This window comes from Euprymna scolopes, chromosome 16, assembly GCF_053919585.1.
Source record: "Euprymna scolopes isolate OS-2025 chromosome 16, ASM5391958v1, whole genome shotgun sequence".
Classification (NCBI taxonomy): Eukaryota; Metazoa; Mollusca; class Cephalopoda; order Sepiida; family Sepiolidae; genus Euprymna; species Euprymna scolopes.
The window spans coordinates 57,925,550-57,952,744 of NC_136497.1; the positions used below are offsets into that span (position 1 = coordinate 57,925,550).

The window sequence follows — 27,195 nt, forward strand, 5'->3', positions numbered from 1 at the left end:
TTATATTTTTTATCATTTGTTGGAAAACTATTTAGTCAGTAAGTCGTTTAATCACCTGCAACCACTGCATCAACTTGCTCTCTCGAATTCACAATAGTCCTAATTTAAAGGATTATTAGTTGTTTACCATAAAACACTTTCAGAGGTTTAAAAACCAAACTGTATATTAAATCATGGCTCCCTAGCAGTGTTAATTAAACACCACCTTTCTTAATCACAAGAACAAAAATTGTTCGAGATATTGGAGATATATATTAGCAAGTGTACCCTGGGGGCCATGAAAAACGAAAATAGAAAAGGCTAAAAGTGTGTGCAACAGCTTTATTAAAACTCCTAACTCTTTACCTTTCTCTCTTTTCCCTTTTTCTGTTTTTCCACATCCCTTCCGTCACGTCTCTTCCTCGCTGCCGAGTCCATTCCTCTTTCTTGTTTTAATGTATTGAAAATAATAATATTAATAATAATAATTCCGATTTCGTTTATCAATGTTTCTCTGGAAAGGGATGGAATTCATTTCAAGAGGATTTCCCTTAATCCCAACTTCAAACTAGGAGTTTCAAAGATCAAGGGTTTTCCTAAGGATGTTGGTGCTACCTACAATTGCAGAGATTTGAAGGCTGCCTAAAGAATTGGGGATTTGTAGTTTTTTTCAATTGTCCTTCCAGATGACTCGATACTACTCCTAGTGTACCAACTACGACCGGGATTATTTGTGCTTTAACCCCATGTATACACCTTATCTCCAAGGCCAATAGAGCATAATTGCTCCACTTCTCATTCTCCTTCTCTCTCACATTCCTGTCCCAGGGTACTGAAAATCTACAATCTGCCAGTTTTTTGCGACCTTTTCAATGACTACCAAATTCGGACGATTGCTTGGTCGTTATGACACTTTTGTCCCATCATACCTCTACCTTGCTATCTTCACTTGTTCTCACTTCATTAGGCACCTCCTCAAACCATTTTCTAGCACATTTCACCCCAACCCTCTTACACACCTCTCAATATATCCGGAATAATAATAATAATAATAATAATAATAATGTAAGTCGTTCACCTGAGTTTTCAGTGTTAAAGTTATTGCTCTGAGGCAACATAAAATTAACAAAAGACAGAAGTTCTTTCTCCCGGACAGTGCTATGTTTAAACACATCTGCTCTATCTAGGATGTTGGGCATTTTTGGATTACTATAGCCCACTTACCAAATGTAAAACTGTAATTCATTGTTGCCGTTTAGAGCGCTACTGAAATCGTTTAAATAAAATTAAGGATGCTTCCAGAACATTATTAAAGCCATCCTTTATGAGTTTCATCTCCCTCTTAGTCCGAAGAGAAGCTTAAGAAATGTTAAATAATTTTGAAAGAAAATTTCGCATGTGAGTAATGCATTAAAATTGTTTTCTCTGCAAATCATTGCTGAAAAACTTTACCCTTCTGACGAAATCTGCTCCATAGACCTCTTAGGGATGTACTGAGAGATCCTCAAACACTTTCATTATCTTCCCTGTTTAATTTTACATGGGATTAGACTTTAAAATTTTATGTAGATTCTCTAACCCTTTTTTTCTATAAAGCACCTCCTCCCCTACTCACACAGTCATTATTTCTGCCCCTTTAAGAAACATGTGAAGTGTTGAGCACTGTCTGTGAATGTAAAGTCTGTCAGTTGGCTTACGTACGAGATTTCGACCACCAGTCACTTGATCACTGTAGATGGAAATTTAATAACGTTTAACCTTTATGAATATTAAATTCACTTGAATATTGCTGTGGTTGATGGTGGCCCTGTGGTTATGTTCCTTGCAAATAGAGACAGAGATGGCTTCGATACGCGGTTCAGATCACATGATAAGTGGAAATCGTAACTTCCTGTACTGATGATTCCAGAAAGATGAAACACTGGTGTCTGTAGGTATTTAAAAATTATTATTTATAATTATATATAGACTTACATGGAAACCTGACGTTGCCCGGGATTGAATGTTGATCAACGGATATTTCACACCCATATATTTTTTATTGTCATCGAAATCTGTGAAATCGCCCAGGAGAAAGCTTCATATGCCTCCATGCAGTAACTTAGTCCAAAATATGTGTTATTCTACATTGCATTCTAGGAAATTTACATGTGGGGCTTGAATCTACAGACCATGTCATGCAAAAAAAAAAAAATGCTATCAACTTGCTCACAGTAAAATTTTCACATTGTTCACGGTTCACGTTGTTCTATCATTGTTGCTAAGCAAAAACAAGGGGGGGGGGGAATGGCTTTACCAATGATAGATAAATTAAAATAACGGTATTGATTATTGGTAATTATCAGGCGTATTCTGAGACAAAATTTAACTAAGATCACTCCCAAACTTATACACTGTAAAGTTCTGTAAATTTTAAAGAAAATCTGTTCAGCCGTTTCTGAGACTATAAGGAACAAACTCACACACACACAAAGTCGCATTTACATAATTGTAGAGCTAGATACAAGCGTCGTTCCAAAAGTAAAGGCTCCTATTATTTGTTTTTTGATTTAAAAAAAATTTTTTTTATTTATTTATTTATTTTTTTTTTTCAATCATCCTATATTTTTTAACTTAAAAAGTTGAAGAGTCCCAAAGACGGGAGTGCTACCATTAAAACGAGCGACCTTTTGTGTCCCAGAATTTATTTTTCTACATAATCACCGCCATCCTCAATGCATATTTTGCCAGGAATTCAATGAGATATCTCTGTTCTGGCGCACGTCCAAGACAGGGGTTGCTTTGTTAGAGTCTCACCCTGTCAATATCTGCAACAGAGATGAAATTTTTTAGGTTATGAATGCATGTTTAGTCATCATAATAATCGCAATTTGCAATCTCTTTGATCCATTCCGACAGAATAAAGAGATAGGAGGTATTACTTTTGGAATGCCTCGCGTGTGTGTGTGTATGTATGTATGTATGTATATATATATATATATACTAGCAGACCATCCAGCATTGCGTAGTCATAAAATACGCTTAAATATGATATTTTGATTTAATGCAAATTTTGTATTATATTATATTGGTCTCAATATATAGTAATGATTTAAAAAGTTAAAAAAAAAAAAATGACTTGTCCGCCACCACCGAGAATCGAAACCAAAGCGTTTAGCTTACGATTTACTTTTTCCTTTGACGTTAATGCCTGTACTATGAAGACATGTTTGCTGCAAGGCTAAAAATTAAAACATAAACCAATAGCTATTAGGGTACGCATGACCATTCGTAATGCTGTTGTCCGACCTTCACCTGGCATCTTCATTTTTTTTTAATTTTCACTCTTTTGCACCGATTTTCCCTGGCTAAAACCCAAATATAAAATTTTGCACGGGTTCGAATATTCTATACATTAAGTTTCATGTCTGTAGATCAAAAACTGACAGAGGAGTTCTGTAGGCAAAATTTTTAAAACATATATATATATATATATATATATAAGTAAAAATAAAATAAAAATACAAGCGATTGTTGATGTTATGTTCTTTGAGAAGGAAAGTAGCATGATCTTGTTCTGTCAGCCATGACCGATTAGAGGTCCTAAGTAATTCGTAATTGTATTTTTCGGTCGCCCACACTAAGAATTGAACCTTCAACTTTCAGGAGAATATCATTTTTCCAATTGATTTTTTCAAAGACCCGTGATGCAAAGTTAGAGTACTAAAGTTTTATTGTCCGAGGTATCCCCCTTCCCTACGACAAGCAAAGTTGTGTGCCTCCACTAATCTCAAATATAAACAAATTATAGCAGTTCCTGTTATCATAAAAACAAGTACTTTTATAAGAGGGAAATATCAACTTGAATGAATGTTTCTGATTTCAATTTACAGAAGAGACTATGAGTGGCGGAGCCGTCACCGAACAGTCAATTAGCACCAACATCAAATAAAACAAATTTTGAATATTTTTTTCCTTGATCGATTATGGAAGATTCATTAGACAGTAAATGGGTACTAAAATCTGTATATTCCAAACTCTTGTACACATTTTTCTATTGTATGGCTGTGAAGCTTGACTGATGAGAACAAGTGATCTATGAAAGTTTGAGCTGTTCAATCACTATTGCTTGCGTTGCATCCTTTGTAATTGTTGGTAGCAGTTCATCTCAAATACCGTTGTTGTTCTTGCTGGAACATATCCTCCCTACAACAAGTTCTCTTCTCGAGACTTTTTTGCTGGTTCAGTCAGTCGTCACTCAGATGATTTTGTCCAGTCATTGGACCAGCCTCTCCTCTAGATTGGAAAAAACGATGTGGAATTCAACTGAAAACCTGGTTCAGACAATGAAAAACGATACCGAGCTGATCCTGGGCCTTTGCCTGTCTGGGTTTTGCTGCTAGAACCGTGATTGGCTAACTCTTGTGTCTGCTGCTGTGGTGGACTGCCACGTCTGGTCAGCATTGTACGAGATGCAGCTAATTCTCTGGATGTAAATGATTCATGGTAAACCAAAGACTCAAACAATGATGAACATAAATTGACGTTTTGACCCCCCCCCCAAAAAAAAAAATTATTATGACCTGAGGTAAAAGACATTCTACAAAATTGATTTTTGTTTGTAAAAACTAACATTAGCGTGAAATCTTACAAACTTAATGAAAATAAAATAAGAAGTTGATATTTTGATAAATTTACAATTTTGATAACTTGAAAAGAATTTTGGAATCATATGTAATTGAAGTTTTGTGGTTTTGAAAATGAAATAAACATGAGTGGTTCAAATAGATTTTCAAGTTTCAATTGATGATCTAGTTTTGAATTCCAGGAAAATATTGTGATAAGATTTTTTTTAAATTGGATGTCTGTCTTTTCTCTCTCTCTTTCTTTTTCTCTCAAACGGACAAACGGACAGATAGAACGAAAGTTCTATCTGTCCGTTTGTCTATTTCTCTTTCTTTTGAGCGCTCTCTCTCACCCTTTCCTTCGGTCTATATCCTTTTCTTTCGCTCTCTCTCTTTCTCTTTCACAAAATAAGTTTAATTTACTAGTGTGACCAAAGCCTTCAACTGGGTATCAGTTACTGCGATTAAATACTTTAAAAGAAAAATGATACAAAACTTTTTTGCAGCCTATAGTATTCGTTAGCAGGCAAAAAGAAAAGAATGGCTACTACTTCTCTTTGTATGTTTGCGATCTTGTCATCTGATATGCAAATGAAATGTTTCCAGTTATGAATAATAGAGACTGGGGCAATTTGAAGTTGGATGTTGCACTAGCAAGTTTTGACAGAAAAGTGTCGGGATTTTGAGCAGCAAGGTTTGATAGCAGTGTGACAGATTTGAGAATGGTGCATCAAATTTAATCCCGAAAATTGTTACTTGGAAAATGTAGAATAGTTAACTCTTGACTATTTAACCACAGTTGCAACATATTTCAAACGTCTTCATTTTGTCCCCCCCCCCACTTTTAAAAAAAAAATATTTATGGCACATCGTTTTTGTCTTTTCAACATCGACGTATGTCCACTTAATGTTTTTAGATGTCCTGAAATTCAAATATCAATAAATAACTGTCCAGTTCCAATCTTCAGTTGCATCATGAGTTTTCTTTAGTAGAGAATAACATAAGCGTGACATAAAGTGGACCAAATTCCTGGTGTTTCTTTTAAGAGAATTTTCATATATTCTTAAGCAAAATTGTTTTGAAATTTACTGTGTCCTATCGTTATTTTATCACCTTGGAGACTGGAAATGTAGATGAGCCAGAACCTGCACTTACCTTAGTGCCACAGTTTCTCTAATGTATACATGGTTTGGTTGTTTTTGTTTTACGACATATCAACCCTTTTCGGGTTATTTAATGCCGAATCCAGTTATTTTGAAGAAATTTTTTTAATAGAATATATTTGTATTTTTCAAGTCGGTTTCTATTTAACCCATAGTTGGGAGGGTAACAGGTACTACCACTCCGGGTCAAAGTGGATCTGGGAGCAATGGCAATTAAAGGGTGGCTTTACACCCCCAAAGCCCACAAGGTGGGGCCTCACCATCGAATATAGTTTAAGGTCATATCCAGGACCCTAATTTATAGAAAATGTGAGAAAGAACATGTATACCTAGAATAAAAGTACTTATATGTATCGATTCCATATGACTGCATGTTTGCCATTCATAAAAGATGGGCTTACTAAAAAATAGATAGTGGCGTTTTAGCACTTTAAGTGTTAAGATCGTTAATGATTGATATCAATTGAAAAAAAATTATATAATAGAATAAAGTTCCAGTGACGAGCATTTTGTTGCATTGAATACTGTAGTTAAATTGAATAGTGTTACGTGATTAAAAGTATAACAAAATAAATAAGAACAACAAGGTGATTAATGTAAATATAATCTCTACTTAACACAATAAAACATTTAACATAAACGAAAAGCAAAAACAACAAACACTTAAGCTGATGACAAAGTCAGAAAACCTAGTAGCAAGGAGATCAGAATATGCTGAGTATTTGAATTATTCGCACGAAGAGTGTGGGGAAAATGGCTTACCGTACAAACGTCCTCGTGTTTGTCTGTCTTGTGAGTCGCACGCGTCGAGAAAAAAAGAAAGAGTCCATCATGGCGGCCGTGACGTTTTGTAGTGAACGAAGTCTTGCGGGATCACATGTGCGTGCCTCATAAAAATAGGTCACTTGTGGATGGGAGGGGAAGGAGAAATCATTTGACGTTTGAGAAGCGGCAAAATCAGTTGGAAGAATTTGTGTGAGCAGTGATTTTTGCCTGTTAATTGACTGCAAGCTATTTCGGCCCATTTTTTTTGCAATGGACAAGTTTGATCTAAGATTGATACCAGAGTTCGACGGCTCCTCCGCCGGACCCTCGGTAGTTGAGTGGTGGGAAAAGGCTGAGCTGGTCTGCCGGCTTTGCAAAATAAAGGATCCCACGCTTGTCGTCCCATTGTGGCTGACCAAGGAGGCATACTCCGTTTATCAACAGCTCGGGGATGAACCAACTCTGGAGGAGGTTAAGGAGGCACTTGCTACGGACGCTTTTATTGCCTGGAGGCAGTTCACTGAATGGCGGCTTGGGTTGGATGAGACGGTGGACGTCTACTTGGCGGATTTAAAGAGATTAGCTGCGCCATTTGGTGGAGTGACTGAATGCATATTAAGTTGTGCCTTTCTCACAGGACTCCCGGACGACACCAGCTGACTGCTGCGAGCATTGTCAAGGCTTAGTGAGATTGGGCTTCAGGAATTGTTGGCTAGAGCTCGCAATATTTTAAAAGAAAACGATGCAAAGCCAGTGCTAGCAGCCGCAGAAGCATCTACTCCATTAGACGATGGCGTAAACTGTTATAAATGTGGCGGGCCAAACCACTTTTCTAGGGACTGCCGAAGCCAAAGCAGTGTAAAGGACACGTCTGCTCAGGAAACACCAAGATGCATGCGTTGCTACCGGTGCAGCAAGCTAGGTCACGTAGCAAGGAGTTGTCTGGGAAACGGACAAGGGGAGTAAACTATAGCGCCAGTATTCTCCCCAGATCATTAACAAATAGAGCGCTGTGAACGGGCATGAATGCTTTTTGCTTGTAGACACAGGGTGCATGCAGACTCTCATGCACAAGGCATGCTGTGACGCATGGGACAAGAGGATTCCAGTACTGACAGTCGGCGGGGGCACGCTAGACTCTTGTGGAGTTAGGGTCATTCGTACACGTGTCGGTGATGGGCCTACAATAACCGTACGAGCCCTTCTTAGTTATGCCCTGCTGTTAGGAATGGACGTTATCAAAGAATTGGGTGGTGTCCGTATTGATGGTAAGGGTAAGGCACATTTCTCTAATGCTTGCCTTTCTTTGGGTGGATCCATGAAACTGGAACAGCCTAACTTTCATGCAGAATTCGACCAGTGTACAAGATCCTGGACAGTTTCTTGGAAATGGTCAGACGAGCAGCCACCCGGGAAGTTGTACAATAGGGTTCCAGAATATAAAATTCCCCCAGGAGTTCGTGAAGAATACGATAAGGAACTACAGACTTGGATAAAAAATGGATGGCTAGTTTCCTATCCAGAGAAGGAATTGGGCCCCCCCCAAAGTGTCTGATCCCGTTAATGGCGGTTATCCAGCATAATAAACAGAAGGTGAGGCCGGTACTCTACTATCAGGAACTAAACGAGCACGTAAAGCATACCTTCAAGTGCATGTCTATCAGTCACTATGGCCCTATCAAACGGTGCTCATCAAGGGAGAAAGATATTGCTTAACCTGCATGGGATTTAGACTTAATGTGGCGCCATCAATTATGCAAAGGATTGTTGATGCTATATTGACCAAGGATGAGCGCATTCAGCGGGCAACATCTGCATTTATTGACGATGTCTATGTGGATGAAGAAATTGTGCCTGCAACGCACGTAAAAGAACATCTTCACAACTTTGGCCTTCTCAGCAAGGAACCAGAAAGGCTCCGAGATGGTGCAACAGTGCTCGGTTTGCAGGTTTGGGATAAGATAATGTCCTGTGTTGGAAACAAGGGAATGAAATCCCAGGTATGCCCTGTGTTTTCACACGATGAAATGTATTTTCATTGTGTGGAAAGTTGGTTGGACACCTTCCTGTGGGTGGCTGGCTTCGTATTGCAGTGGCATTCATCAAACGGAGAGCCTTTGACGTCACCACCAGATAGTCTGACAAAATTTATGACACCCCTCTCAATAAAATGGTCAGAGAGGTCCTCATCAGAGTGCACAAAGAAGATCCAGCACGGGGCAGATGGTGTGTTGACAGCCAGAACCGTAGTGTATGGGTTGACGCAAGCTCTCTTGCTATTGGCATGTCGTTAGTCCATGATGGAGTCGTAGTGAAAGACGCTTGCTGGTTGCACCCAGAAAAGGACTCCCAACACATAAACCTGGCAGAACTCGATGCAGTGATCAAGGGAATAAACTTGGCAATCCTTTGGAAGACGACCACTCTGCGACTATTCACAGATTCTGCTTGCGTCCATAAGTGGATTTCAGACACTCTTACCGGACGGGCTAGAGTGCAAACCAAAGCAACGGGCAAGATGCTCATCCATTGGCGGCTCAACATGATCATGAGCCTGGTGAACGAATATGCACTATCAATGGAGGTGTCTCTGGTCAGATCTAGCATGAATAAGGCAGATTGTTTAACAAGGGTACCTCAAAGATGGCTTGATGCCATAAAAAGAACTGTTGAACCTACACAACCTCCTTGTGCCGCATCTATGATCCCTGGTCAATCTAATCGGATTAAGGAAATCCACCAACAAAGCGGGCATCCTGGAGTCAAGCGGACCCTATGGTTGAACTAGGACTGCAAAGAGCAGGCGTTATGGAAGTGGTCAAAAACTGCGTGGAATACCAGTCCATTGACCCGGCACCCGTTCGCTGGGGAAGTTGGAAGTTAGGAGCCACTGGAGCCGGCTAGCGATAGACATCATTCATCACAATGGCGAGGATTTCCTGACTCTCATTGATTGCGGTCCGTCAAGGTTTGCCATATGGCGTATGCTGCGTTGACAAGATACAGTCACTATTGTCCGTCAACTAAACAATATTTTCCTTGAACGTGGACCTCCAACAGAGATATTGCTTGACAATGGTGCTGCATTTACCAGTGAGCAGTTTAGGAAGTTTACTGACAGCTGGGGAATACATCTGAGGTTTCGATGCTCCAATGTACCTAGTGGAAATGGGATCATTGAACGGAATCATTGAACCGTCAAAACAATCATGGCTAGATCAGGCTGCACAGTGTTTGAGGCAGTTTATTTGTACAATGTAACCCCGAAAGATGACGTTTCACCCTCTACGGCGCCGGCTGATACATTGCATAGGTATCATGTCAGGGTGAAGGGCATAGAGATGAACCCGCTACCTGAACTGGAAGTAGCCGGAGAGAGAGTGAGGAAAGGGGATGTTGTGTGGATCAAAAACCAGCGAGGCAAGTGCACAACAAGGTATGGAGTTGGGCAAGTCACTGAAATAATCAGCCCACAAGTGGTGCGGGTCGACGGCGTGCCCCGTCATGTTAAAGACATACGGTTAGTAACGCAACCATCACTAGACAACATGAGCGAATCAGAGTCAGAATCTAGCGAGGCATCTCTCTAGATTGCAGCAGCACCATCAGACAGTGACTCTGAGATTAGTAGCCTCCCAGAAAAGACAGAGATGCTTGACCCTCAGACCGTAGACGAAAGCACAAGTGAAGATGAGGCGTGTGTCATCTCCCCTTGAAGAAACACCCGGCGAAGACGATCACCGCCCCCTTGCCATCTCTGTGATCATGAGATTAGGGGGGAGTGTGGGGAAAATGTATTACCGTACAAATTTCCTCGTGTCTGTCTGTTCTGTGAGTCGCACGCGTCGAGAAAAAAAGAAAGAGTCCATTATGGCGGCCGTGACGTTTTGTAGTGAACAAAGTCTTGCGGGATCACGTGTGCATGCCTCATAAAAACAGATCACTTGTGGGTGGGAGGGGAAGGAGAAATCATTTGACGTTTGAGAAGCGGCAAAGTCAGTTCAAGAATTTGTATGAGCAGTGATTTTTGCCTGTTGATTGACTGCAAAGAAAATCTCAAAATTTTTAATTTATGGTATCTTTCGTCAGAGAAATATGTCAAAAGAAGTTAGTTTTTGCTACCAGGAGGTTTTAAAGAGGATTCTTTCAACTGGATTTATAACTCTGGAATCACACCAGAGCTTGTTGACAAACCAACAGCTATAGGTTAGCACGAAAACCTCTTTACTAGAAAGCGCCACCAAGTATTAGAATATTATAGAATCCTTTCGATCTTTCTTGAAGATTCTAGAAATTTCCAGGACCTTCTGGAGTTTTCTAAATTTTTCTATTTCTTTTCCCCTGTTATTGTAGATTTTCATGAAAGAAAATCTTTCTGAAATGGCAGAAGTCATCTCTCTCTCTCTCTCTTTATTAGTGGTCTGGCAAGACCACAGGGGAAACAATTGAAGCAGCAAAACTGAAGCTGGCCTGCCAGGACATTATATACACAAATGAAGGCAAATTTGGGCATATTTTATTGGGTTGAAAATATAGATTCTTTTTTATCAATTGCCATAAAATTTTGACCATAGTATTATAATCTTCAAAGCCTGCAAATTTTCATGTAGTTTCGTCCCATACAACTAAAGATGTGAGCATTTCAATATTCAATTTGGCTACCAGTATATATATATATATATATATATATATATATATATATATATATATATATATATATATATATATATATCGTCTGTGTGTGTGTCTGGTCAGGAATAGGCTCCTATATGGTTGACTATTATAGAAAACTGATCACATATAATGATAGCAGATGTATCGAGACACAGGAATGGGTATGTTTGATCTGCCATAATGATGATTCATTAAAATTGTGGGGTCTGCGTACGCGCCTGGTCCACAAAGTATGGAAATAAAAAATTAAAAAAAAACGTTTACAGGTGTTTTTGATATAGATGTACATAATAATACTTTGATAAGTATGTTTTAACTTAAATAGGGATAGTATAATAAAATTGTGGGGTCTGCGTTCGCGCCTGGCCTCCATAGAATGGAAATAGGCACAAACTTTAATAAAGACTTTTCATATCTATCTGCGTAAGTATACTCTGATAATTATGTTTCAGTTTGAGGAAATATGGTATAATAAAATGATGGGGTGTTCGTTCGCACCTGACCTCCATAGAATGGAAATATGTCACAAAGTTTCACAATATAGATCCACAGAATATTGTGATAAGTGTTTCAGTGTGAACAGGTATGGTATAATAAATTATGGGGTTTATCTATTTTATTTTTACTTTCATCATATTTTGCTTTGGTTTTGATACCCCCAAATTCAAAGGCATCTCTTTACAACCCTTCCTTTTCATAACCTATCATACTTTCATAAATCAGAGTCGATTTTCTGTAGGCTGTTTTTGAACCCAGTCAGCGACTGGTACTTTTGCTAGTATACATATATATAATATAATATATATATATATAACCCCAAAACATCTGACCTTGATGGTAGGGAGACTAAAATTTGCTGCTATGGTTTTAAATGATCTGAAATAACAGCAAGCTTGTATGAAAAGCCTAAAAGAAGCCAAGATTAAAAAAAGGATTTTCCATGGATGAAGTTATGGTGTTCTTCATTGACTCTAACTTAATTCATGAAACTTTTTTTTTTAATTTTAGTTTCTTTTAGGCTTTTTATACAAGCTTTTAGTTTTTCATCTATGTGCTAATGTGAACCACTAATTGAAAATCCATGGATGAAGTAAAAAAAATCTTTAAATTTTTGTATTTCTTGTTGAATAATAAATTTGTCATAAGTGCTCCCAATCTTTGGTTGGGCATATCAAGAAGTGATATACAAACTGCCATTAGCGTATTAAGCGATGTTATCTGTGTCCAAACATCATTGATTCACTACTCACACAGCAGCAACCAAATAGCATAGTGGTTAGAAGCCTTGACTATCGTTTGAGTGGTCGGGTTTTGAGCCTGGCTTGAGGTAGTTGTCTGCCTAGCCGCACTGATGAGTTGTCATACAGCGAAACAGTACTGCATGTGGATGACTATATAACAAAAAAAAAACCCGTTCCAGTGCTGTTCTGAAGATCAGTATTAAAATGATATTGTTGGATTAAAGTTGACTGTGTGATAAAAATTTAATGGCAAACACGTTGAAGCATTGAATGCAGTATCAGCAGAGAAAAGTATACCACATAACAGCATTCTAGTTACAAGCATGTTGTTTCAATTAACAGAGATCCTCTTTTTCTATCTCTTTTTTCTTTTCTCTTCAGAGAACATCTTTGACATCTGCATTTATTTCCCCTGATAAGTATTACAATATCTCTGTGCCAAGTTGGCAAGCTTTCATCTTTATTTCTGCATAAAATAACAATATTGTATCAATATTAGGTGGTATGAATTCTCTCTTTGTTTTCTTAACAGGATAGTCTGATTAATCAATAAATTTATAGTAGTCTTACCCCTCCTTACTGCCAAAAAAAAAAAAATTTAAAAAATAGGATTACTCAGTAACCCTTGATTTCTGTCTAATTATTTCATACCTTTTAATAAAAATTATTTACTTAAATACATTTTTATAAAATAAAACAAAAATCATACGAATCTTTTTAAATTAAAACTATTAGATTTAGCAAGATTCTCTTTTATAATGTAGAAAAAAAGATCCCAGTAACTTCTATACTGTCGTGACTGGAGCAATTTCGTTTCGGTTAATTTGGATTTTTGTATTGCCTCTTACTATGATACTACATTATGTTTACCTTAAAGAAAAATAAGACCATAACTAAAACGAAATAACTACATTTTCTTAAACTATTACAAAACCATGTATATACACTTACAAATATTAAGCATAAATATTATTGTAATTACTGTCATCCATACATTATGGATATTGATATCCATTCTGTTTGCTTCTGGACCGAAGAATGTATTTTATTAACTTCTCGATACTTTTGCAACCAGTAATGCAATCCTTCTTAAACAATTGAGACATTTTTTTAACGACTTTAATTTACTGTTTATCTTCGAAATTGTTCCAGAAAATTATTAAAATGATTAAATTTCAATACATATTTATAGGTAACTAGCAGCGGGGGAGGGGGCGACTTTGCTCAAGATTGAATTAGGATCAAGAATGTTCCATACTTTCAGGCATTTTTATTTTCAATCAAATTACCCTCTCCCCCACAACCAAAAATTAAATGTCAGTATCAAAAGTGTTCTCTTAATTTTACTTATTTCTTCTTTTTTTTTTTTTTTCAAAGCAAACCAATTAGAAAAAAAAACTTAGTTGCATCCTTATGTAGGTAAATAATCAAGATTAAAAGACATTTGAAAAATATGATGGTAACATTCTGTTTCACAAGACAATGACTTTCTGTATCTGATTCACTGCAGCATCTGCTGTAACCATACAGTAAAATCTAGAGTTGCCTCTCCAGATGCAGGCCTGAGCTGGTGATAGGGAACTAGCCCCCCCCCCTCCCGCTCCCTCTGCAGCAAAGTCCGACGGAAAGGCAAGCCAATATGGTCAGAACCAACATAGCTGCAAGAGTTACTGGAAAGGTGTTGCAGTGCTTCACCATCTGCCGATCTTGACTCTAAACCTTAATTTTTGCCTTTCCCAAAGTTATCCACAAAGCAGTGGAGCTATTTCCCCAAAGCTGGGAGTGAAAAGATAATGTGTATAAGGAACAAAAAAAAAAAAAAAGTATGTGGTTGTAAGTTGTGTATCATTTGTCTTTTCTGAAAATGGGTGTTTGCTTATCTAGTTTGTTTTTGTTGAATGTTGTTCATAGTTTGTGTTTGTTTCTTTAGAAATTGTTGTTACGATTCAGTTGCTTTTTCTCTTTCAAGTTGTAATCTTTTTCTTTATGAAAAATTTCTTTCATTGTAGTGTCTTCATAACATATATAGATATATATAAAAATATATAATAGAGATAATTATTTGCTTAGATCATTTTCCTTTAGTTTCATTTTTTTTTACAACGTTAGTCTGCTTTGAAGCTGTTTTTTTGGCATGAAGTTCATTTTCTTATATACTAGTATGAGTGCCCGGCGTTTCCCGGATGTTTGGACGTGTGTGTTGAGCCAAAACAAAAAGAAAAAGTGGTAGTAGGAAGGCAGGCTCGAACCCATAACACAAAGGAGGAAAAGAACAGAAAAAAACGTGACGTCTTTGCTGTTATAACCACCGCAAGAGGGGATGATTTTGAAAACATTGGTGAAAAAAGCGACCCCCTCCCTGGAGAAAAGTGCCCAGTTGAGAGTGAAGAAAATTTTAGTCAATTTTTTGGTATTTGTCGTCTGAAAGAGCGAGCTTAAAACCGATACTGATCTTGTGAAAATTCGTCGGTTCTGTCGAAAGTTTTAGGCAGACATGCAAACATACATACGTACATTTACATATTGGTAGCTCAAATTTTCGACCCCAACCGATTAGAAAGCTTGCCCTATCTCTGAATACCGTTTATGTAAAATTTCAAATGTTTAGACCAGAAATTGTCTGAATAATTTGGTAGAGACCGCGGAGGTCAAATTTTTTAAAACTTTGACCCCTATTATTACCCCTTAACATTTATTATTTTGGGCTCAAATTGAGTTATTAAGTTAGATCCATATCCAAGGAACCTATATCTAAAATTTCAATTGTTTATACCCAAAATTTTCGGAGGAGTTTGGTAGAGTTCTCAAAGGTTAAATCGTTTAACTTTGACCCCTTACAGCCAAATTTCTGGCCGAAAACCGATTACAAAGATTTTACCAAATCTCCATACCCTGTATATCAAATTTCGAGTCTGTAGACTTAAAATTGACAGTTATTGTATAGGGAAAGACACACACACACTTTCACTTTTATAGATATATAGATTGATTAGGTAGAGGAAGGGCAAGACTGTTTCTGTTGTTGACTGAATCGGATTCTGCATAAAGCTAACAAAACTTGTGCCACAGTATTGGCTAATCTGCACGAAATCTTTCTCATCCGTTATTCGTTATATTGATCAGATTGCAAGTGCTCACCTCTGGCAGCCGAAGCAAATATTTCAAAGGTTGCAAGCAAAATCAGGGAAGGCTTGGCTCAGAACACAAACGGTAGCTGAGCAGTTCACAAAAGTTTCTCTCTATTTTTTTTTTTTTTTTTACATAGGCGTCACCACTTATCAAGGCCGATCGGCCACTCAAGGATAAGGGTTACAGAGTGTAGAGTAGTCAAAAGGACAATATAGTAATCAATAGTAATGGAAGTTCGGTAAATTTGTTAACTTAAGTGGAACGGCTCATCAGAAACTTGTTCACGTTGGACTTGAAGACAACCATATTATAGACAGCTGGAAAGCAGGAAAACGGAAGACAATTCCACAGGCGTGCAGTTCTAAGAAAGAAGCTTTGATCATGGAATCTATGTTTAGGTTTAGGCACAGATAAAGAGTGGGGAAAATTATTGATAATGTTTTCAGCTAGTCTAGTGTTTCTTGTGAAAGTTTGGCGAGGGGGGGGGACCATAGATTGAAGCTCAGTCGAACACTTTCCATGAAAATCCATGGATTTGCGGTTCTGCCCCTGACACATGCTTACTTGCCACATGCAAAAACAGATGACCAGAGGAAAACATTTGGTAATATTGAATCCTCATAGATTTTGACTTATTAACGCAGCTCTGACTCCTTTCTATCCCTTTCTCTCTCCCCTTTCCTTCTCTCTCCCCGTTCCTTCTCTACCCTTTCCTCTTCTCTCCCTCCCAATTCTCTTTTCTCCTTCTCTTCGACTCTTTTTCTCTCTTCCTTTCTCTCTCTTTCTCCCCCACCCCTTTCTCCAATTCCCACTTACTCCCTTCTTTTATCAAAATAGGCTAATAGTTGCAATATCAGCATCTTAGTTGCTCTAAATTGCAGCAAAATATTCTCCTCACTCATGTTTGAAAGGAGCTTTAATGGTTGGTCCAAGTGGGAAGCAGCCAAAATAAACACTCTCTCAAAATCAACCAAAAAAAAAAATTGTTCATTCTAAATCCTTTTTCTATGAAGACAATCCGTAAACATATCGGCTCATCAACCGCATCAATTTCTATCAACTAAAATGAACCAGTTTTGTTATCTGCTCCATTTTTATTATGTCTGAATGTCCACTTGTTTTGTTAATCAGGTTTCAGTTTATGATAAAACGCCATTATTTTTAGATCTGGGTTAAGAGAGGCAACACATAGCTTTTCGTTTTTCTTAATGAGAAGCGTGTTAATCTTACAAATGCATAGTCACACCTGTAACAAGTCAAGCCATTTTACAACTTTTTTTTCTTTCTTTTGTATTATTTGGATTTTTGGGACTACTATTCTCATCATGAATATTATTTTCACAACGTTTCAGTCGTTGTAACATCCAACATTCTTCGGGTGTATCTTGTCGAATTTAGGAAGCTGCATAGACTTCGACCGGAACCTTTTATTTAATCCACGAGTGTAACATTTTATTGTTCAGTCAGCCATGACTTGGTAGAAATCTGAAATAATTCGCAATTGTATTTTGAATATTACTCGCCCTGAGGATTGGACCTTCAACTTCACGAAGAGTGTAACTTACAACTGATTTTTACCGAGTATTTTATCCACTGTGCCACGGGTCCTTTTCTTTACTGAATTTTCTAACATAATTTATATAGCAGTTAGAAACGAATTGAAAAATTTCTCTGCAAGATTAATTTGATGTTTTGTCATGTGTTTTACATATCAAAGATTAAGAGCCACAATGAGGGGTCGATAACTTTGGCAATTATTGATAAATTCCTATAAATGTAGAATCAGGTAACTTTTAATAAACAAAATGCATATTTAAATGATCGATGTTTTTTATTTGTTTTTAGAAATTTTGTACGTAGTAATGGCCATGGTTAGAGTCCTTTGAGAATGAAATTTTCTATGAGAAATTACGGTGAAGTTTTAACCCTTTAAATTATCTCTTCTGACAGGAAATTTTGTCTTGTAAATCTCTTGACCCTTTATAAGGATGATCAAACACAAAGGGCATTTCTTGAGCTGCTGAAACCGATGTTTTTGTTAAACTTTCTGGATGTTGAAAAATTAGCTATTATCACTGCATTTGCTTTTTATTGGTGTAACTATTATTAATGATGTACCTGAAGTAAAAACTCTATACTGCCTCACCTTTTTTTAACTATCATGTTGTTTGGAAAAGCCTTATATATACCTTACCACTATTCATTAGAAAAATAATTCCAACATAATTCACAATTTACGTCTTCTTTAAAAACAATTAAAATAATAAGCGTATAATCTAATTGACACTTACCAATATAGTGATCGAATGGTTGATATGTAAATATTACTTAACTCAAGCCATAATTTCCTAATAGATTATCCACCAATAGACTGGCTGCAAATCAAAAATCTGAATGGACTTGACCATCTTAGTATAATGGAGCATCCCAATCTTCTTATGAAGCGACTTTTTAACAGTCTTTCCAGTTTGATTATACCTGTAAATTCAATAATAAACAATGAAAATGGAATAAAAATGACGATGCAAGTTCATAACTCTTCTCCTGCCATCATGAAAAAATAAATGAAAAAGAAAAAATAATCTTTATAGCGTATGCACCGAAAAAACAATATTGTATACCAAAAAATCAAATAATTAAAATAATTAGATTTTAGCAAGATTCGCTTTTATAACGTAGGAAAAAAATTCCCAGAACTGTTGTGACTGGAGCAATTTCGTTTCGGTTAATTGAGATTTTTGTATTGCCTCTTACTATGATGGTCCTATTTACTTTGTCTCCCCACGGGACAGAGGAAGACACCAGAGTTGTTTTTTAACGTGGAGAAAGGAACAAAAAAAAATTTGTCTCAGTCGTAAAAGATTTCTCATCCACTGACAAGGAACAAAAAATTGAAGTGTAGCAAAACATCTGAAGACCGGATACTACACTTTGAGATATTAAATTTTTTTTATTCACAAGAAAAAATACAATTGGGAAAATGAACAAAAAATTTGGCATAAGGCCAACTCAAATACTACACTTTCATCTTGACCCAAAGGCAAAAACGAATTTTTTTTTTTTTGTGATTATTAACACTCGCTGTTAAATCACTCCCTCCACAAATGCTATTCTGCTTTTTTTCTTTTTGTTTTTAAGCTTTTGCATGTGAACACGAAACAACTTAGTAGAAAAAAAGAACAAAAAATACCCCCAATTATTTTAGAGTGAAGGTTCAGTTTTGTATGCAAACTAAATATGAAATGATGACTCAATAACAAACACTCTCTCAAATTCAGTTAAATTTTGCCTTTTTTCTGATTGTATGTAAGGAATAAGGAATTAGAATGCTTGATTTTCGGAACTGGCTATTAACAATACATTTTTTAATCATGCTTCAAATATACTAAAATACATTACAGAACAGCTATCCAACATGGCGTCTTACAATGACCGAAACGCATGAATATTTGTTTAAACAAATATTTATGCGTTTGTTTAAACAAATATTCATGCGTTTCGGTCATTGTAAGACGCCATGTTGGATAGCTGTTCTGTAATGTATTTTAGTATATTTGAAGCATGATTAAAAAATGTATTGTTAATAGCCAGTTCCGAAAATCAAGCATTCCAATTCCTTATTCCTTACATACAATCATACAATCAGAAAAAAAAAGGTAAAATTTAACTGAATCCTCATGAAAATAAAAACATGTAAATGTTAAAAATGACATTTGCTTTATATTTCTTATTTAACGAAACAAAAACGTTCTGTGTTAATAAAATCAAACCAACTCAAAGAAATATTCACTTCTCAACTTAATGTATGGATTCCAATATTATAATAAATGAACGTATCATAATCTTTACATTTCTTTAAGCTATCAAAATATTATTTTTTAACATAAAAGTTGCATCATAATTATTACATTTTCTTAAACTATTACAAAACCATGTACATACACTTACAGATATTATCGTAATTACTGTCATCCATACATTTATGGATATTGATATCCATTTTATTTACTTCTCAACCGAAGAATGCATTTTATTAACTTCTCGATACTTTTGCAGTCAGTAATGCAGTCCTTCTTAAACAATTGAGACATTTTCTTTTTACGACTTAAATTTACTATTTATCTTTTGAAAGAGTTTTAGAAAATTGATGATTAAATTTCAATACATATTTATAAGTAACTAGCAGGGACAGCCGACGTTACCCAGGATTGAATTAGGGCCAACGAATGTTTCACACTTCCAATACATTTATTGTCATCAAAATCAGTAAAATCACTTATTTTTCAATCAAATTATATTCTCTAGTAAGGAACCCATCGCAGTGCACCGGGATGAAGCTTCATATACCTCCCTGGGGCATTTTTTATTTTCCATCAGATTACTCTCCACAACCACAAAAACATCGTCAACATCAACTATTCTTTTAATTTTACTTATTTATTCCTTTTATTTTCAAAGCAAACCAATAAGAAAAAACTCTAGGTGCATCATTATATGTAGATTAATTAATAACGTTTGTCAGTTAATTATGAAGTAAATAAAGAAAATGTATTTTTCTTCCTTAAATGACTTCATGCTGGAAGTTTTATCAACGGTTGACAAAAAAAAAAAATAACACTGAACATTTTTTAGCCTTTACACACGTTTACAAAAAAAAGGGACAAATGCACATCATACTCATTTATATACAAGCAATCAAAGGGCAAATAACTCCAAGTTACCAATGTCAATGCACACATCATCTCAAATCAGACAAGAGGAGACAACTTCTTACATGGTTCAAGAGACAAAACTCTTAATCTTAGCAGTATTAAAACCCATCTGCAGTTAAAACTATCTCACATTGACAATTCCAACATTATAGAGGTAAATAATCAAAACTAAAAGCTGTGTCTGCTGTGCCCATACAATCGAAACTAGAGTTTTCTCCCCTGGGCGGGTGATAAGAAGACATAGGTTTTCCCAGTTAACAAGGTCCTCCTCTCGGCATAGCAGACAAAGTAAGATGGAAAGTAAAGCTAATATGGTTGGAACCAGCATAGCTGCAGGAGTTGCAGTGTTTAACCATCTGCCTATCGGGACTCCAAACCGGATTTTTGTCAGGGTTTACTCCCTTAATTTTTACCTTTCCCAAAGGTACCCACAAAGCAGTGAAGCTATTTTCCCATAGCTGGAGGCGAAAAGATAATATGTAGAAGGAAAAAAAAAAAAAGTATGTGGTTGTAAGTTGTGTATCATTTGTCTTTTCTGAAAATGGGTGTTTGCTTATCTAGTTTGTTTTTGTTGAATGTTGTTCATAGTTTGTGTTTGTTTCTTTAGAAATTGTTGTTACGATTTAGTTGCTTTTTTCTTTCAAGTTGTGTTGTAATCTTTTTCTTTATGAAAAATTTCTTTCATTGTAGTGTCTTCATAACATTATATATATATATATATATATATGTATATATATATATATATATATATATATATGTATATATATACTACATAACAGATATAATTATTTGTTTAGATCGTTTTCTTTTAGTTTCATTCTTTACAACGTTAGTCTGCTTTGAAGCTGTTTCCTTGACAGGAAGTTCATTTTCTTATATATTGAACAGGTAGAGGAAGGGCAAGACTGTTTCTGTTGTTGACTGAATCGGATTCTGCATAAAGCTAACAAAACTTGGGCAACAGAATTGGCTAATCTGCACGAAATCTTTCTCATCGGTTATTCGTTATATTGACCAGATTGCAGGTGCTCACCTCTGGCAGCCGAAGCAAATATTCCAAAGGTTGCAAGCAAAATCAGGGAAGGCTTGGCTCAGATATTTTTCTCTATCCATGGATTTGCGGTTCTGCCCCTGACACATGCTTACTTGTCACATGCAAAAAAAGGTGACCAGAGGAAAACATTTCCTAATGTGGACTCCTTGTAGATTTTGACTAGAGCCTTATTATCATAGCTCTGACTCCTCTCTCTCTTTCTCTGTGTGTATATGTATGTATATATATATATATATATTTTTTTTTTCTCTTTCGCCTTCCGACTCTCTCACCTTCCCACTGTCGCTCCTCTTCCTTTCTCTTTCCTTCTCTCTCTGCCTCCTTTTCCCCTTCTCTCTCTCTGTCTCCTTTTCCCCTTCTCTCTCTCTGTCTCCTTTTCCCCTTCTCTCTCTCTGTCTCCTTTTCCCCTTCTCTCTCTCTGTCTCCTTTTCCCCTTCTCTCTCTCTGTCTCCTTTTCCCCTTCTCTCTCTGTCTCCTTTTCCCCTTCTCTCTCTGTCTCCTTTTCCCCTTCTCTCTCTGTCTCCTTTTCCCCTTCTCTCTCTGTCTCCTTTTCCCCTTCTCTCTCTGTCTCCTTTTCCCCTTCTCTCTCTGTCTCCTTTTCCCCTTCTCTCTCTGTCTCTTTTTCTTTCTCTCCTTCTCTTTTTCTCTCTCTCCCTTTCTCTCTCTTTCTCTCCCACCGCTTTCTCCCATTCCCACTCACTCCCTTCTTTTATCAAAATAGGCTAATAGTTGCAATATCAGCATCTTAGTTGCTCTAAATTGCAGCAAAATATTCTCCTCACTCATGTTTGAAAGGAGCTTTAATGGTTGGTCCAAGTGGGAAGCAGCCAAAATAAACACTCTCTCAAAATCAACCAAAAAAAAAAATTGTTCATTCTAAATCCTTTTTCTATGAAGACAATCCGTAAACATATCGGCTCATCAACCGCATCAATTTCTATCAACTAAAATGAACCAATTTTGTTATCTGTTCCTTTTTATTATGTCTGAATGTCCACTTGTTTTGTTAATCAGGTTTCAGCCTATAATAAAACCCCATTATTTTTAGATCTGGGTTAAGAGAGGCAACACATAGCTTTTCGTTTTTCTTAATGAGAAGCGTGTTAATCTTACAAATGCATAGTCACACCTGTAACAAGTCAAGCCATTTTACAACTTTTTTTTCTTTTGTATTATTTGGATTTTTGGGACTACTATTCTCATCATGAATATTATTTTCACAACGTTTCAGTCGTTGTAACATCCAACATTCTTCAGGTGTATCTTGTCGAATTTAGGAAGCTGCACAGACTTCGACCGGAACCTTTTATTTAATCCACGAGTGTAACATTTTATTGTTTAGTCAGCCATGACTTGGTAGAAATCTGAAATAATTCGCAATTGTATTTTGAATGTTACCCGCACTGAGGATTGGAGCTTCAACTTCACGAAGAGTGTAACTTACAACTGATTTTTACTGAGTATTTTATCCACTATGCCACGGGTCCTTTTCTTTACTGAATTTTCTAACATAATTTATATAGCAGTTAGAAACGAATTGAAAAATTTCCTGCGAGATTAGTTTGGTATTTTTCGTGTTTTACATGCAAAAGAGTAAGAACAAAAATGAGGTAACTTTGAATAAACAAAATTATCAATAATTGATTTATATTTCAAGGTGGGGTTTGTTTTTAGAAATTTTATACGTAATCATGGCCAGTCATAGAATTCTTTGATTTTATATATATATAATGTAGATATAGATATATATTGATAGAGAGAGAGAGAAAAGAAATTAAAACTGTAATTTTAAATTTTCAATCAAATTTTTTGTTTGACTGAATACTCCAAAAAACAATTTACAGAGGTCTTATTCCGTGGAGTTTCAAAGAATGCTATTCTTGCTATTCTTCTTATCAGAGGACAGACATAAATCAGATAATTATCTTTGTAGCAATGCTAGAATTTGCTGGTTACGGAATTAAATGAAACTGCAATTTATTGTAGTCATAAATTGCAAAAATATACACGTCCTTTTAAAAAATGAGCGAAAAAAAAACAGCAAATTCTAGCACTGTTACAAATATAAGTTGATTTCTTTCTGTCCTCTGATGAGAATAATAATAAGAATAACATTCTTTGAAACTCTGTGGAATAAGGAGTTTGTAAATTGTTTTTTGGAGTATTCAGTCGAACAATAAATTCAATTGTAAATTTCAACTTGCAGTTTTAATTTCTTTTCTCATATAATAAGCTCTACCCTCTATTGTGTGTGTATTGAGCTTTGTTATTTGGTTGGGATTACTAGTATTTATATTAGATTGAAGTTTACCATTGCTTATATCAGGTAAACACTGCATCTCCTTTGGTTTCACTATGTCTCTCTCTCTCATATATATATATATATATATATATATGTAATCTACGGACACTTTTTCACTATATCAAAACTTTTGTGGCTAGACTAGCACTCATTCTAAACCAGGGATTGAATCTACAACCATCTCATGGATAGTCGCCAGTTCTATCTTCTTGCCCATATATATATATATATATATATATATATATATATATATATATTATAATTTCGCAATAACCAAGACAACAATATATTATAACAGGTTTATCATAAAATGTATTTTTCAATGTTACAATCGTTTCACAACCATTTGGACAACACTGAAGAAATACATCTTATGATAAAACCTGTTACAATATATCTCTGTCTTAATTATTGCAAAATATAATATACTAGCATGGGTACCCGGCGTTGCCCGGGCGTTTGGATGTGTGTGTTGAGCAAAAACAAAAAACAAAAAAAAAACAGTGGTGGTAGGAAGGCAGGCTCAAACCCGTACCGCGAAGGAGGAAAAGAATGAGGAAAAACGTGACGTTTTTGCTGTTATGACACCGCCAAACCGGAAGTGATGTAGGTTTAAATTAAGGCTAGACAATCGAAAAGAGGGGATGACTTTCGAAAATATTGATGAAAAAAGAAACCCCTCCCTGTAGAAAAGTGCCCAGTTAAGGGTGAAGAAATTGATGTTTTTAGCCAATTTTTCGGTATTTGTCGTCTGAAGCGTCGAGTTTCAAAACGATACTGACCTTGTGAAAATTCGTTGCTTCTGTCGAAAGTTTTAGGCAGGCATGCAAACAGATATACATAGATTTATATATTTGTAGCTCAAATTTTCGACCCAAAACGATTAAAAAGCTTGCCCTATCTCTGAATACCCTTTATGTAAAATTTCAAATGTTTAGACTAGAAATTGTCTGAGTACTTTGGTAGAGACCACAGAGGTCAAACTTTTTTTTTAACTTTGACCCCTATTATGACCCCGTTAACATTTATTGTTTTGGGATCAAAATAAGTTATTAAGTTAGATCCATGTCCATGGAACCTATATCTAAAATTTCGATTGTTTATACCCAAAATTGGCGGAGGAGTTTGGTAGAGTTCTCAAAGGTCAAATCGTTTAACTTTGGCCCCTTCACAGCCAAATTTCTGGCCGGAAACGGATTACAAGGATTTTCCCAAATCTCAGTACCCTGTATATCAAATTTCGAGTTTGTTGACCGAAAGTTGGAGTTATTGTGTAGGGAAATGTACACAGACACACAAACAGACAGACACTTTCACTTTTATAGATATATAGATATGCTCGCTTATAAATACTTATAATCCTTGAGCTTAATTAACTGCGTCAATTAATATTGACTTTGGTTTTAGTTGGTATATGAACATTAACAGACTTTATTAGGTAAATTTTGGTTAATATATATATATATATATATATATATATATATATATTTCTAGATTGTTGAAAAATAGCTATTATCACTGCATTTGTTTTGTTTTTTTCAAAGAATTCACCACTTGTCAAGGCCCAGAGGTCACTCGAAAATAAGGATTAAAGAGTGTAAAGTAGTTAATAGGACAATATAGTAATCATTAGAAGTGTAAATTTGGTAAATTGGATTACTTAAAAGGAACAGCTCATCAAGAACTTGTTTATATTGGACTTGAAGACGACCGTATTGTAGTCAACTGGAAAGCAGGAAAACTGAAGAGAGTTCCATAATGCGCAGTTCTAAGAAAAAACTTTTGTTCATGGAATCTACGCTTATGTTTAGGCACAAATCAAGAGTGGGGGAAATTATTGATAGGGTTTTCAGCTAGATGAGTGTTTCTTGTGAATGCTTGGTGAGCAGAGGACCATAAAGTGAAGCTCAGACAAGCACTTTCCATGAAAATAACGATAAAGCAGAGACAGGCTCGCAACACCTCTTCTGTGAGAAAGAGATGGCAGGGAAGAGAAAAGGACATCTCCTATGAGGCTACAAAGTCTATTTTGAACTCTGTGAAGGCAGGATAAGTCTTTCTAGCATCTTCTGCCCAGATGTGGCAACAATACTCTATCCTTGGATGTGACTGGCTCTTATATAGGTAAAGAATTGTATCAGGATCCCACGATTTTTCCAACAACCTTGGCAACGGATTTGATGCATGTGTTCCATTTTAGATCATAAGTAAAGGTCAAACCCAAAAGCTTGTCAAAACATGGAGCCTCCCCAAAACGAGAGCCATTCATTTCAATTGATGCCAGATAGAGGATCAGAGCGTTGATGATGTAAAGATAGAAGCTTGGTTTTAGATGCATTAAAAGTAACAAGCCACCTTTTTCCCCATTTTACCTTATGCTCAAGATCAGAGGAGAGAGAATCAGAGCGAACTTGGTTGTTTATAGCCTTTGATGTGCTGCCATAGTTGGTAGTGTTGTCAGCATAAATGTCTATGCATGATGTAAGGATGTGATTTGGAAGATCATTGATGTAGATCAAGAAGAAAGTTGGACCCAGGATGGATCCCTGAAAAACTCCAGCATTAATACTAAGAGCTTCTGATTTCTGCCCATCAACCACTACTTTTATGAACCTATCAGAGAGAAATGATTTCATAATTATTCCAGCTATACCGTAACTGGAGATCTTAGGAAGTAGACCTTTATGCCATACCCTATCAAAGGCCTTAGATATGTCTAGAGCAGTTGCCCTAGAAAGGAAGTCTCTGTCAAGAGATTCACTAATACTATAGATATAACCGTAACCACATCTGCTGTAGATCTAGCAGAACGGAAACAATATTACATGTCACTAAGAAGGTTATTTTTACTGAGGTCGTTAATTACTTCTCTATTTAACACAGATTCCAGTAACTTATGATGCACAGGAGACTTATTGGTCTGTACTGGGACCGATCACCTGAATTCTTAAATACAGGGCATACTGATGAGATTTTCCAGGGTGTTGGGAAGCAATTCTCCTTATGACAATGCTTAAACAGCTTTTTAAGTATGGAAGCTAGTTCTGGTTGAAGCTTTTTCAGCATTATAATTGGAATACCATCAAGGCCAGTTGCTTTACTGGAATCGAGGTTTTTGATTAGCTTGGCAACATCATGCACAGATATTTGGATGTCGCATAGTGTGTTTTCTGATACATATAATTATCATATTCAGCTTAACATCGATTTTTGTGGATAAAATTGTAATGAGTGCGAAAATTGCTTGCTGCAAAAACGCCCACATGTCTGATGTCTTGTAGGGTTAAGCTACTGAATAATAGAAATAAAAAATGGCAACTCCCAGTTAGTTCACATGACTTGAGGATAAGATTAACACGAATTCTTGCTGATTGTATGTAAATTAGATGATCTTGGGCTGCATATAAGCAAGCCATTTGAAGGAAGAATTCGTGTTTTGAGGAAGGCGAACTGTGCATACATATTAAAGGCGTGATGTATTATTTGAAGTTGAGAGAACATACGAGGGGTGTGCAATAAGTAATGCCCCTGACCCACTTCCCATAGCAGTAGAGCAACGAAACTTGGCATA

The 27,195-nt window shown here is 36.2% G+C and overlaps 1 protein-coding gene across 6 annotated transcripts in view; it reads left to right on the forward strand.

Annotated features, from left to right (window-relative positions):
* Positions 1 to 27,195, forward strand: part of LOC145295987 (uncharacterized) — a 404,367-nt gene that overhangs the window by 87,776 nt on the left and 289,396 nt on the right. The gene's annotated exons all lie outside the window — the stretch shown is intronic.